This window comes from Triticum dicoccoides, chromosome 4B, assembly GCF_002162155.2.
Source record: "Triticum dicoccoides isolate Atlit2015 ecotype Zavitan chromosome 4B, WEW_v2.0, whole genome shotgun sequence".
Taxonomy (NCBI): domain Eukaryota; kingdom Viridiplantae; phylum Streptophyta; class Magnoliopsida; order Poales; family Poaceae; genus Triticum; species Triticum dicoccoides.
In genome coordinates this window covers 97,372,624-97,385,128 of record NC_041387.1, presented here as the reverse complement: position 1 = coordinate 97,385,128, position 12,505 = coordinate 97,372,624, and positions in this window count along the sequence as shown.

Below are 12,505 nucleotides of genomic sequence, written 5' to 3'. Positions count from 1 at the left end.
CGCTGCCGCAGCAGGACTGCCAGGCACGAGCCAGTGGCGACGAAACTGGTGGGGGTGCAACCACCGTGCACTCTCCACCCCGAAGGCCAAGATCGTCGACTCGCCGGATCCACCTCGACAGCGACTCCACCGCATCGTCGGATCCACGAGCTCGTCGCGATCAGCGCCAAGTTCTTCACGAACGACAGCAAGAAGACGCTCGTACTCGCATCGAGCGCCGAAGAGAAGCGCGACGTCAATCCGACAAGCGCGCTGGGCCCTCTGTTGACATGCATGCGCCAGGGGAACCAGGTGACTTTCCGTACGCGGTATGTTGCCCTGCGTTCACTCGTGAGCTGCGGCAAGTCCAGTGGCCCAGCACGAAGAATTTCAAGCCAGATGTACCGGAGAAGTACGACGGCAAGACGCATCCGTCAGAGTTCCTCAGCATCTACACCATCGCGGTGTAGGCTACCGGGGGGCGAGACGACAAGATCCTTGCCAACTACTTCCCACTGGTGCTCAAGCCCAATGTCAGATCCTGGCTCATGCACTTGCCGGACAACTCCATATCCTCCTGGGCTGACCTATGCCATCAGTTTGTCGGAGCCGTCACAGGCGGCCACAAGCCTCATGGCCAAGAGAGTGACCTTCACCTGCTCGCTCAGAAGGAAGGAGAGCCCCTGCGCAAGTACATACAGAGATTCAGCAACGTGCAGCACAACATCCCAGACATCCACCCTGCCGCGGTAATCAGCGCGTTTCATCAGAATGTGCGGAACCGCAAGATGCGGGAGGAGATGGCGATGTGCAAGATCAGAGACGTCAGTGAGCTATATGCCCTGGCCGACAAGTGTGCACGTGCTGAGGAAGGGAGGAGACTCCCCAGAGAGAATATAGGAGCAGGAGGATCTGACAGTGAGGATACTGCCCCAGTAAGGAAAAACCGGCGGCGGAACAACAGAAAGAAGAAAGGCAAAGAGGTGCTAGTTGTCGAGCAGTCCGGCAACGGAGGTGGCGCCAAGAAAGCCAAAGCTGGTGGCTCCGGCAAGGAGATTGCCGCGGAGGCTGTGGCGGTCGCTGACAAGCAGGACGGCACCAACAAGCAGTACTGCAAGATCCACCGCACCAAGGGCCATGACCTCCAGAGCTGCAAGAAAGTCGAGCAGCTTGTCGAGCAGCAGAAGGCTGAGTACGAGCGGCGCGACAAGGAGAAAGCCCAGGAAGGTGCTGGAGGATCCGGCAAGAAGCGTCCCGGCCGGGGAGGACGCCGCGGCAAGGCCAAGCAACGGCAAGGAGATAGACCTCCCCGCGGTTGCGACAAGGATGAAGAAGACGATGACGACGAAGACATGGATGATGACGAGACTGGTGAGCAGGAGTTCCAGAAAGCCACAGAGGTCCTGTGAGTTGATGGCGGTGCTTCTCTGCATACTTCACACCGCCAGCTCAAACAATGGGTGCGGGAAGTCAATGCGGCAGAACCACCCGTCGAGTCACGCAGGCCTCTGAAATGGTCCAGCACGCCTATCATCTTTGATATTGAGGACCACCCTGATCGCATAACTGCGGTCGGGTGCTTGCCGATGTTGGTTTCACCAACTATCCGCAACCTCAAGGTCACTAAGATGCTAGTTGACGGCGGGGCCGGCTTGAACTTGATCTCCTCCGCAGTGCTCCAGAAACTCCAGATCCCTGACAGCGAGCTTGAAGAGACCGGCACATTTCAAGGAATCAATCCGGGAAGGAGCAAGCCGAAGGGAAAGATTACGTTGCCGGTGACATTTGGCAGCGAGCTAAACTTCAGGACTGAGAGGGTCACTTTTGACGTCGCTGATTTTCCATTGCCTTACAATGGGATACTCGGCTGTCCAGCACTTGCCAAATTCATGGCAGCCTCTCACTATGCATACAACGTACTGAAGATGCCAGGCCCGATAAGCGTCATCTCTGTCCCTGGCGACAAGAAGGATGCCCTTATCTGCGCCGACAAGATCTACCGGGAGGCAACAGCTGCAACAGATCGCAAGTCACTTGCCGCTGAAGCTCCTGGGGGGAAGAAGAAGACTAAGTCCGGCAAGAGTTCTGATGCCCACTCCGGCAAGCGCACCTCTTCGGAGTGCTGCGCTACCGTCGAGGACGCACCATCGAGCTCCACCGGTAAGTGTAAGAAGGCAATGGCAGCTCCACCAGAGACCAAGAAGGTGTCCGCCAAGGAGGACGGCACTGGTGGTACGTTCACCATCAGTGCCACGCTCGATCCTAAATAGGAAAGCGCGCTCGTTGCTTTCCTGCGGGCGAATGTCGACGTGTTTGCATGGCAACCGTCTGACATCCCCGTGTTCCCAGGAAAGTAATTGAGCACCACCTTGCTGTCTGTCCTCATGCGCGGCCCATCAAGTAGATAGTTAGGAAACAAGCAGTGGAGCGCCAAGAATTCATTGCAGAAGAAATCAAGAAGTTGGAAGCAGCAGGCCTTGTCAGAGGAGTGCTCCATCCTACGTGGTTGGCCAATCCTGTTGTCGTACGCAAGGCCAATGGGAAATGGAGGCTTTGTATCGATTTTACCGATGTCAATAAATCTTGTCCGAAAGACCCATTTCCCTTGCCGCGCATCGACCAGATTGTTGACTCCACGGTCGGATGTGACTTGCTTTCATTTCTTGATGCATACTCAGGCTACCATCAGATCTTCATGGCAGAAGAGGATGAGGAGAAAACCACGGTCCCCAAAATCAACACTAAGGGTGCTGAGGAGCAGTTTGCTCCGGCAAGTCTTAGTGCTTGTTCCGTCGAAGCAGACGCTCCCCACAAGCTTTGTTCCGGCAAGCTTGCCGGGGAACATCAAGCTCCGGCTGAGCCGCAGGTTCTCGCCGTAGAAGCGGATGTTCCCGCAGCACTAGATGTGCCTTTAGTCCTTGTTGTTGAGCCACAAGCTCCAGCATGGGCACAGCAAATTTTCCGTTTCCTTCAGATAGGAGATCTTCCCGAAGAGCAAGAAGAAGCGGAAAAAGTAGCCCGGCAGTCGAGTATGTACCAGTTTGTCGACAACATACTATACAGAAGAAGACTCAACGGTGTGAAATTGAAGTGTATTTGCCGGGAAGACGGACAAAAGCTGTTGGCAGAGATACATGGAGGCATATGTGGTCACCACATTGGCGCAAGAGCACTTGCCGGCAAAGCTTTCCGGCAAGGTTTCTTTTGGCCGATAGCCCTCCAGGATGCAACTACACAACTAACCAAGTGTGAAGCGTGCCAGTTCCATTCCAAGCAGATTCACCAACCAGCTCAAGCTCTCCAGACGATCCCTTTATCCTAGCCATTTTCGGTCTGGGGGCTCGATATCCTCGGCCCTTTCCCCCGAGCTGTCGGGGGCTTCGAGTACTTGTACGTTGCAATCGACAAGTTCACGAAGTGGCCGGAAGTGGAACCAGTGAGGAAGGTGACAGCACAGTCAGCAGTCAAGTTCTTCAGGTCGATTGTTTGCCGTTTCGGGATACCTAACAGGATCATCACCGACAACGACACACAATTCACGAGCCGCACCTTCATGCAGTACGTCCAAGATCTTGGCGCCAAGGTCTCCTTCGCTTCTGTTGCTAATCCAAGAAGCAACGGTCAAGCGGAGAGGTCAAATGCTGAAGTGCTATGCGGGCTCAAGACCAGGACTTTCGACAGGCTGCACAGGTGCGGAAGAAACTGGATCGAGGAGCTGTCGGTGGTTCTTTGGTCGATCAGAACGACGCCAAATCGAGCCACTGGCCAGACGCCTTTTGCTCTAGTCTATGGAGCGGAGGCAATTCTCCCCACGGAACTCGTATACGGGTCACCTCGAGTGCTCGCTTATGATGAGCTTGAGCAAGAGCAGCTGCGACAAGATGACACGCTGCTCCTTGAGGAGGACCGTCTTCAGGCTGCTGTACGAGCTGCTCGATACCAGCAAGCTTTGCGCCGCTACCATAGCCGCAAAGTTAATGCCAGAAGCTTCGAGGAAGGCGACCTTGTTCTTCGGCGCGTTTAGTGCGCCAAGAATTCCAACAAGTTGACGCCGAGGTGGGAAGGCCCTTACTGGGTGAAACGAGTCACTAGGCCTGTCGCTGTCCGCCTTGGGACCGAAGATGGCTTTCCGGTGAGCAACTCCTGGAACATTGAGCATCTTCGTAAGTTTTACCCATAGGGCGCGGTTGCCAGAACCTGTTCCGGCAACCACCTTTTGTACAAGTCTTGTCGTTGTTGCATGTAATCCTTTGTACAAAGCCGAGCGCAGATCCCGTGCATAAGTAAAGCTCATGTGCTTCGCACATCTTGTCAATTTCATGCTTTTTACTCTACATATGCATGCTTTATCTGACACTTTGTGCAGCACTCACACCCGGTAAGCAATAACGAGCCGAAAGGCCCCATATCTATATTTTCTCTTCTTTCTTTTTCTCAAGCAAAGGAAAGGAAGGTTCCCTCGCACACAAGTTTCCCAGGGGGGAAGGTGAGGATAATAGTGTGGACCAGGCGTCGTTTAAGGAAGATTCGCCTTGCCAGGAAGCAAACGACAGAAAAGCTAAGTTGCCAAAGTCTGAGCAGTTAGTTTTAATTTTTAAGTTATCTTCCTCGAACGACTGTGCTTTGTATGGAAAACCTGTGCGCGGAGGAACCAACTCGTAGCTAGATGCGCCCTTACTTTCTTTCGAGTCTGCTCAACAACTTAAGTGTGCTGCAACTAGTCGCGACAAGGTTTCTTGTCGGAGCGGCACCGCCAGCAGGCTGCTGACGTCCCGCACTCAGCGCTCGCGGCTCGGGTGCCTGCACCGATAAGTTCCCTAAAAGCGTAGGGTAAAAACATACAAATCAAGGGATCTAGTAAAGGAAATAACATAGTAATCATCATCCAAAATAAAGTTATATTACAAGATAACTTGTCGCAGCTCTAACACATTGTTCCCATGACATGACTAATAGCGACAAGGAAAAAAGATAAAGCGGGCGGCCTAGTCTACGTGACCACCCTCAACCTTCCTAATCTCGCTCACCTTGTCCACAATGGGTGCGACAAGGGCCTTGAGCGCTTCCAGATCGGCGTCGGGCGGCAGGGATCTGAGGACGTTGGTGAGGTTGAGGCCCGGGTTGCGGAAAGCCACCTTCACCAGCACCTTCTGAAGAACTCCCGCGCAAATCTTGCGCGACTCGTCGGCCAGCTGCTTTGGGATCTTCTCCCGAAGCCGCTGGAGGGCAGTTGCCACGCCCTTGAAGAACAGGCTGAGCTTGGCGCTGGGTTGGACATGCTCGTCGGAAGAGTACCCGAAGTCCTCCATCCCCAGCTGCGCCAGCTCCCCGTCGATGACTGCGGCGATATTCACCAGACCCTCGGTCCAGTGCTCCACCGTCTCCCTAAACGAGTTCTGGGTGACGGCAATGCTCGCCAGCAGCGCCTCGTCGGCCTTGATCTTCTCCGACAAGGCCACCTCTCGCTCCTTGGCGGCGTCCAGCGTCTGCGTCAGCGTGGCTAGCTTCAGCTCGAGATCCGCATTGGAGTCCTTGGCGGCACTGAGCTCCTTGCTCCTCTCCGCGAGAAGACCTTGCAGCTCACCGTGGGCAGCAGCATCCTTCTCGCGCTCGCGCTTGAGCGCGGCGAGCTCCTCGCCGCTCGTCCGGAGATTGGCCTCCAGCTGCGCCACCTTCGCCTCCAACTCTTTCTTGGCGGCCTCTGCAGCCGCGGCAGCATCCCTTGCTTCTTGGAGAGCGCCGCCAATTGCTTGCTCCCGCGCGGAGAGCTCCTCCTCGTGGCTGTCAAGGTTCACCTTGCGCTGTGCCAACTCTCCCTCCCGCGTAGATAGCTTCTCGGCAGCAAGCCGCTGCTGCTCTTCGACCTCGGCCTTCGCGAGGAGGAAGGCCTTCCTCTCCTCGGCGACTTGCTCCCGCTCCTCCGCCAAGCTCCGGAGAGTCTCCTGCCTGAGATCCCAGAGCTCCTCCGCGCGCTTCTCGATATCGACTCCTGCCCTCGCGACAAGCGCTTCTTGGGAAGCCAGCTTGGCTTGTCGGGCACGGTAGAGCGATGTCAGCTTCCGCAGTAGCCGCTCCTCTTCAGGCTCGTCACTGCTGCTCGGCGCGTCAACCAGCGTCAATCTGGCGGAGGCGAGCACCTCTCCGTCGAAAGTTTCTCCCTCGACCGGCGCCCTGGAGCTCGAAGCCCAGGGGAGCTTGATGAAGACGCCATCGCCGGCCTTCAAGTAAGCGCCGGGCTGGGGCTCCTCGCAGCCTTGCTCTGCGGCAGCGGCGGAGGGAGCGGCGGTCGGTGCAGCGCCTGGCGCTCCTGAGGCCTCAGGGCCGTCAGTACGACCACCGGATCCCTCGCCGGCTTCTGCGGCGGCAGCCTTGGCGGCCTCTTCGCCGGCGGGTTCATCAGCGTCGGCCTCTCCTTCAGCGGCTTCGGTCTCCATCGGCTCAGTGGCGGGTGGATCTGAAGAACGAAGAAGGGAGAGAAGTCAAGCAAACATGCAAAAAGAAAATCAGAAGAACAAAAACCCAAGGGCAAGTTTTTAGGCAAGTGGATTACCTGTGATGGGATCTGCGGTCGCGGTCTCAGCTGCCGGAGGATCACTGGTGTCGTCCCTTGCCGGAGAATTGGCCCTTGCCGAAGAGTTCTCCCTTGCCGGAGAGCGCTCCCTTGCCGGGGACTCCACCCTTGGCGGCGTAGTCGAAGCAGATGGCGCTTCGGGGGCGGCTTCCGGGCCCTCCTGGTGAGGTTGCTCTGCTCCTACACAAATCCAACAATCAAGATATCAGTAAGAGAAAAGAGCACCCATGCGCACCTGACGGCGGGAAGTAAATTATAAACTTACGCTGGGGGCTGCGCTGGGGGCTGCTCTGGGGAGTAGTTGCCAGGTCCGTCAAGGTGGGCTCCGGCACGCCCCCTGCTGACACAGTGGGATTGTCTTCGATGACGATCACCGAGGCCTTGGCCCTCTTCGCTGCTCTCTGGGCCAGCGTCCTGAAAAGGAACGGATTCAGATCGAAGCAAGTTAGATACAGAATGAAAGCGACAAGATTGAAGAACTACGAGGACAGCAAGAAAAGCTTACTCTTCTTCTTCATCATCGGAGCTGAGCGCGGAGAGATCAAAGTCCGGCTCTCCTCCGGTGCGACGAGGCGGAGAAGTGGGCTCCCTTGCCCGCTTGGCAGGAGCAGTAGCGGTAGACCGGGAAGGTCCCGCTCCAGTTGCCGCAGCGGCGGGAGGCGCTCCCGCAGCAACGGTGCTTGCCGCGGTAGAGCGTGTCGTGCGGCTCGGCGGTTGTTGACCCGTCTGCCGCCCCGCTGCGTCACCAGCCCTGCGGAGACGCCTTCTTGGTGCGGCCGGGGGCTCCACTTGCGGCAAGCTATTTGAAGGCTCGGGCTCTTCCTCACCGGGCTCGCTCGGCTCGGCCTCGGGGCCAGCAAGATCTTCCTCGCCGGCGAACTCCTCGCGCTCGGCAAGGCTTGCCGCCTCTGCTGCCTCTGGCTCCTCCTCAGTGAACCCGAACTCGCCAGCGGCAGCTGCTGCCGCAGCCTCTTCCGCCCTAGTGGCGATGCGCTGCAGCTCCGCGTCGGTAGTGTCACAGGTGAGGCTCCTCTGCTCGTCGGCGTGGATCGGCACTTCCTCCAGACTGTCAAAGAACGCCCGCACGACGTCATCCGCAGGCTCTTGCCAAGTTGGGGCGATTCCGTGCGAATCGCACAACGGCATCATCGCGCGGATCCGGTCAAGTGAAGAATTATTGCACAAAGGAACAACGCTCCTCGACAACAGGAATGGGTGCTGAGGGTCACGTTTGAACAGCTACAGGAGCATTGCATCCAGCTCCAGGATGGTGAAACTGAAGTTGAGGCCCGGGCGCAGCCTCATGATGTCCGCCGAGTTCTTGAACTCCCAGGCAGGTCTCCCTCTCTCTTGCAGGGGGGCAATGCAGCGGCGAAGGAAATCTGCACCGACAGCGCCTATAGTGAGCCCGGCAAGCCTAAGGCAGAGGATTCGAGTGACTGCGATCTTCAGCCTGTCGTCTTCCGGGGCCACATTGCTCCAATCATTGCCGCATACTATTGAGGCTTGGCGCACGGTAGTGAACGGCTGCGGGTTCTCCTCAATGATCCAGCACCACTCCGCTCTCCACTCCTCCCATTTGCTGCGAAGCTCTCCCACCAGATAGGCTTCTTTCTTGCCGACTCTCGAGATCCAGGCGATTCCTCCGGCAAGGGGCTCTCCTCTCTCGACTCGGGGCATGAAGAAGTGGCGGAAGAGGGCTACGTTTGGGTGGACTCCGACAAAGTTTTCGCACAGATGTGCGAAAACTGCCATCGTCAGGACGGCGTTGGGGGTGAAATCTAGGAGGCCGAGCCCGTATGTGTTCATGATATCACAGAAGAACTCCGAGAAGGGCGGGCAGAGCCCGCAGTAGAAGAATAGCGCGAAGAATGGGTAGCCGTTTGGAGCCAGCTCCGATGCGGTGGCCGGGAGTACCCTCGTGCGCGGGTGCGCACGCGTCTCCGTCGACCAGAAAAGGTAGTAGTACTCCCTCAGCTCCTTGGCGCCGAGCTGAGGGGGGAAGATGGCCCGCTCCTTCCGCAGCGCCGCGAGCCGCTGCGCCTCGGCCGACTTCACGCCCTTCCCCTTGTCGGCTTTCGGAGCCATGGCGGAGGTGGCAGGGGGGATCGGCGGCGTTGGTGGTGCTGGTGGCGACGGGGAGCGGAGCGCTGCTCTCTTTCTGCTTCAAGAAGGAGGGGGGGAGCGGCGGAGATTTCTGGGCTTGGAGCAACAAACGGCGAAGTGGGGAAACTGCCCCTGTTCCCCCTGCTTATAAAGAGGGAGGGGGCGGACGTTTCGCCCTTCCGAATAAAGAACCCCCCACGATCTCTCCCACGATGCCGCATTCAGCGCGTGCCGTTGGGGGAGGGTGCGGTGGGTACAGAGCAAGTTTCAGCATTACCCGGGTCGCGCGTGCCCGTGCCCTGTTTTGGGCCTGGCCCAACAGCGCTCGGCACCGTGTGTGGCCCAGGCCCGGGGGCTCCTGTCGGTGTACTAGAGTAGGGGTACCCTAGTACCCCGAACCTGTGCACGGGCAGTTGCAGCGCCCCGCGACAAGGGCTTGCCAGGTGACCGCCAAGGTACTCCGTGGCTCCTTTGGAACCATTCAAGAACAAAGTATTTAAGTCAACAAGACAAGGCCCCGGCAAGAGGAGCTTGCTGGGAAGGCCAACCGAGGCATCTCAAGGAACTTGCCGCGATGCGCCACGCGTCCTGGCAAGGATCGGCGAGCGACAATCTTCCGGGCGCGACAAGACCACGACCGCGACAAGACACTTGCCGCGGCAAGCGGCCACTCTGTGCCCACGCTCCAGCGCATCCACCAACGTGTCGCCCTGGGGGCCTTTCCAGGCACGTGTGGCGGAAGGCTGTGCAGCCAGCGGTAAGCGGTGACATGCGATGCTGACAAGATCGCCATCATGGCGGACGGTGGCGCCCCTGGCGGTCCTTTTCTACACTGTTAGGGCGACACAGACGGGCATTTAATGCCCTTGTCCCCTGCTGTCAGGGTTAGGTAGAAAGCACTGTACAAGTAGCAGTACCAACCACCTCTCGTTTTACATTTTTACCCTTCTCTGCGTTGCCACCTATCGGTGACCCCTTGTGCATATAACAGGAGGCCCATGCGCAACGTAGAGGGGGTTCGGTTCGACTAGTTCGGAAGGCTCGGATCATTTCGAAGCCGGAAAACACTTAGCTCTCTAGAGCAAGAACACAATACAATCAGACAAGCAGCAGTAGGAGTATTATCTCTCCGGAGAGCTCCAAAGCTGGGTAAACTGCTCGTGTGCCTCGCCTCGATCTGCTCTTCGTGCGACCTCCACCCCCCGCCGAACTGAAAGGGGCTCGGTCCGCCGGTCCCATAGGTGTTCGTGGATCAGTTTCCCCGACACGGGCGTCCACCGACGTACTTCTTCCTCCTATATAAGCCTAGGTACCCCAAAAACATCCAGGACACGGACAAAACACAATTTCCACCATCGTAACCTTCTGTATCCGCGAGATCTCATCTTGGAGCCTTCACCAGCACTCTGCCGGAGGGGGAATCGACCATGGAGGGCTTCTACATCAACATCCTTGCCCCTCCGATGAGTTGTGAGTAGTTTACCACAAACCTTCGGGTCCATAGTTATTAGCTAGATGGCTTCTTCTCTCTTTTTGGATCTCAATACCATGTTCTCCCCCTCTCTTGTGGAGATCTATTCGATGTAACTCTTTTTGCGGTGTGTTTGGCGAGATCCAATGAATTGTGGGTTTATGATCAAGTTTATCTATGAGAAATATTTGAATCTCCTCTAAATTCTTTTATGTATGATTGAGTTATCTTTGCAAGTCCCTTCTAATTATCAGTTTGGTTTGGCCTGCTAGATTGATCTTTCTTGCCATGGGAGAAGTGCTTAGCTTTGGGTTCAATCTTGCGGTGTCCTTTCCCAGTGCAGAAAGGGTTGCAAGGCACGTATTGTATTGTTGCCATTGAGGATAACAAGATGGGGTTTATATCATATTGCTTGAGTTTATCCCTCTACATCATGTCATCTTGCTTAATGCGTTACTCTGTTCTTATGAACTTAATACTCTAGATGCAGGCAGGAGTCGGTCGATGTGTGGAGTCGGTCATGGGCCCCTCGGGCGTCCACCGACGTACTTCTTCCTCCTATATAAGCCTAGGTACCCCAAAAACATCCAGGACACGGACAAAACACAATTTCCACCACCGTAACCTTCTGTATCCGCGAGATCTCATCTTGGAGCCTTCACCAGCACTCTGCCGGAGGGGGAATCGACCATGGAGGGCTTCTACATCAACATCCTTGCCCCTCCGATGAGTTGTGAGTAGTTTACCACAGACCTACGGGTCCATAGTTATTAGCTAGTTGGCTTCTTCTCTCTTTTTGGATCTCAATACAATGTTCTCCCCCTCTCTTGTGGAGATCTATTTGATGTAAACTCTTTTTGTGGTGTGTTTGTCGAGATCCGATGAATTGTGGGTTTATGATCAAGTTTATCTATGAATAATATTTGAATCTTCTCTGAATTCTTTTATGTATGATTGATTTATCTTTGCAAGTCTCTTCGAATTATCAGTTTGGTTTGGCCTACTAGATTGATCTTTCTTGCCATGCGAGAAGTGCTTAGCTTTGGGTTCAATCTTGCGGTGTCCTTACCCAGTGACAGAAAGGGTTGCAAGGCACGTACTACATCATGTCATCTTTCTTAATGCGTTACTCTGTTCTTATGAACTTAATACTCTAGATGCATGCTGGATAGCAGTCGATTTGTGGAGTAATAGTAGTGGACGCAGGCAGGAGTCGGTCTACTTGTTGCAGACGTGATGCCTATATACATGATCATTGCTCGATAATCTCATAATTATTCGCTTTTCTATCAATTGCTCAACAGTAATTTGTTCACCCACCATAATACTTATGCTATCTTGAGAGAAGCCACTACTGAAACCTATGGCCCCCGGGTCTATCTTTTATCATATAAGTTTTTATTTGAATCTTTACTTTTTCTATCTATATTATAAAATACCAAAAATATATTTATCTTATCATACTATCTCTATCAGGTCTCACTTTCACAAGTGGCCGTTAAGGGATTGACAACCCCTTTATTGCTTTGGTTGCGAGTTCTTTGTTTGTTTCTGTAGGTGTGTGGGACTTTTGAGGAGCCTCCTACTGGATTGATACCTTGGTTCACAAAAACTGAGGGAAATACTTACAATACTATTGTTGCATCACCCTTTCCTCTTCAAGGAAAAGCAACGCAAGCTCAAGACGTAGCATCCCTCTCCTCCTAGGCACTATGGTGGGAGGTGAAAAGGGCAAAAGGAGCTGTAGCGACTAGACCTCAAACAGTCCGATCTCTGTGCTTCAGTGTCATCCCTGGATTAGTAATGTTGACACGCACAGTACTTGAAGGATTTATAACAGAGTAGCAATCACACACTTATTACATCGAATGTCTCCAAAGGAGAACTTATTACAATAAATATGGCTTAAGGCCATCTAATAATGATAACAACGGAAGGCTTGGAAGATAAGTGAGTCCATCAAATCCAACAGCATCACTGAGTATAGAACCACGACCTAAAAGCACCTTACTCGTCGTCTGAAAAGTCTGCAACATGAACGTTGCAGCCCGAAAATGGGTCAGCACATGGAATATGCTGGCAATGTAACACATAGAGAGTAATGAACAGAAATATGCTATACTACATGCATATATTGCTGGTGGAAATCTCTATGGTTACAGTTTTGCATAAAGCGAATTTTTCCCTACTGCAAAGGAATAAATTTTATTTAACTATCATGGTGGTTGTTAAACACTGAGAGTGTAGACACCCTCTCAATCCCAATTAAGCATCATTATTAAACCCAACAAACTTAAATTAAAGTAACATGATGAGATTCACATGATAATCCAAGTACTAGATACTCAAAGCGTCCATAACTAAGGACACGCCTAACC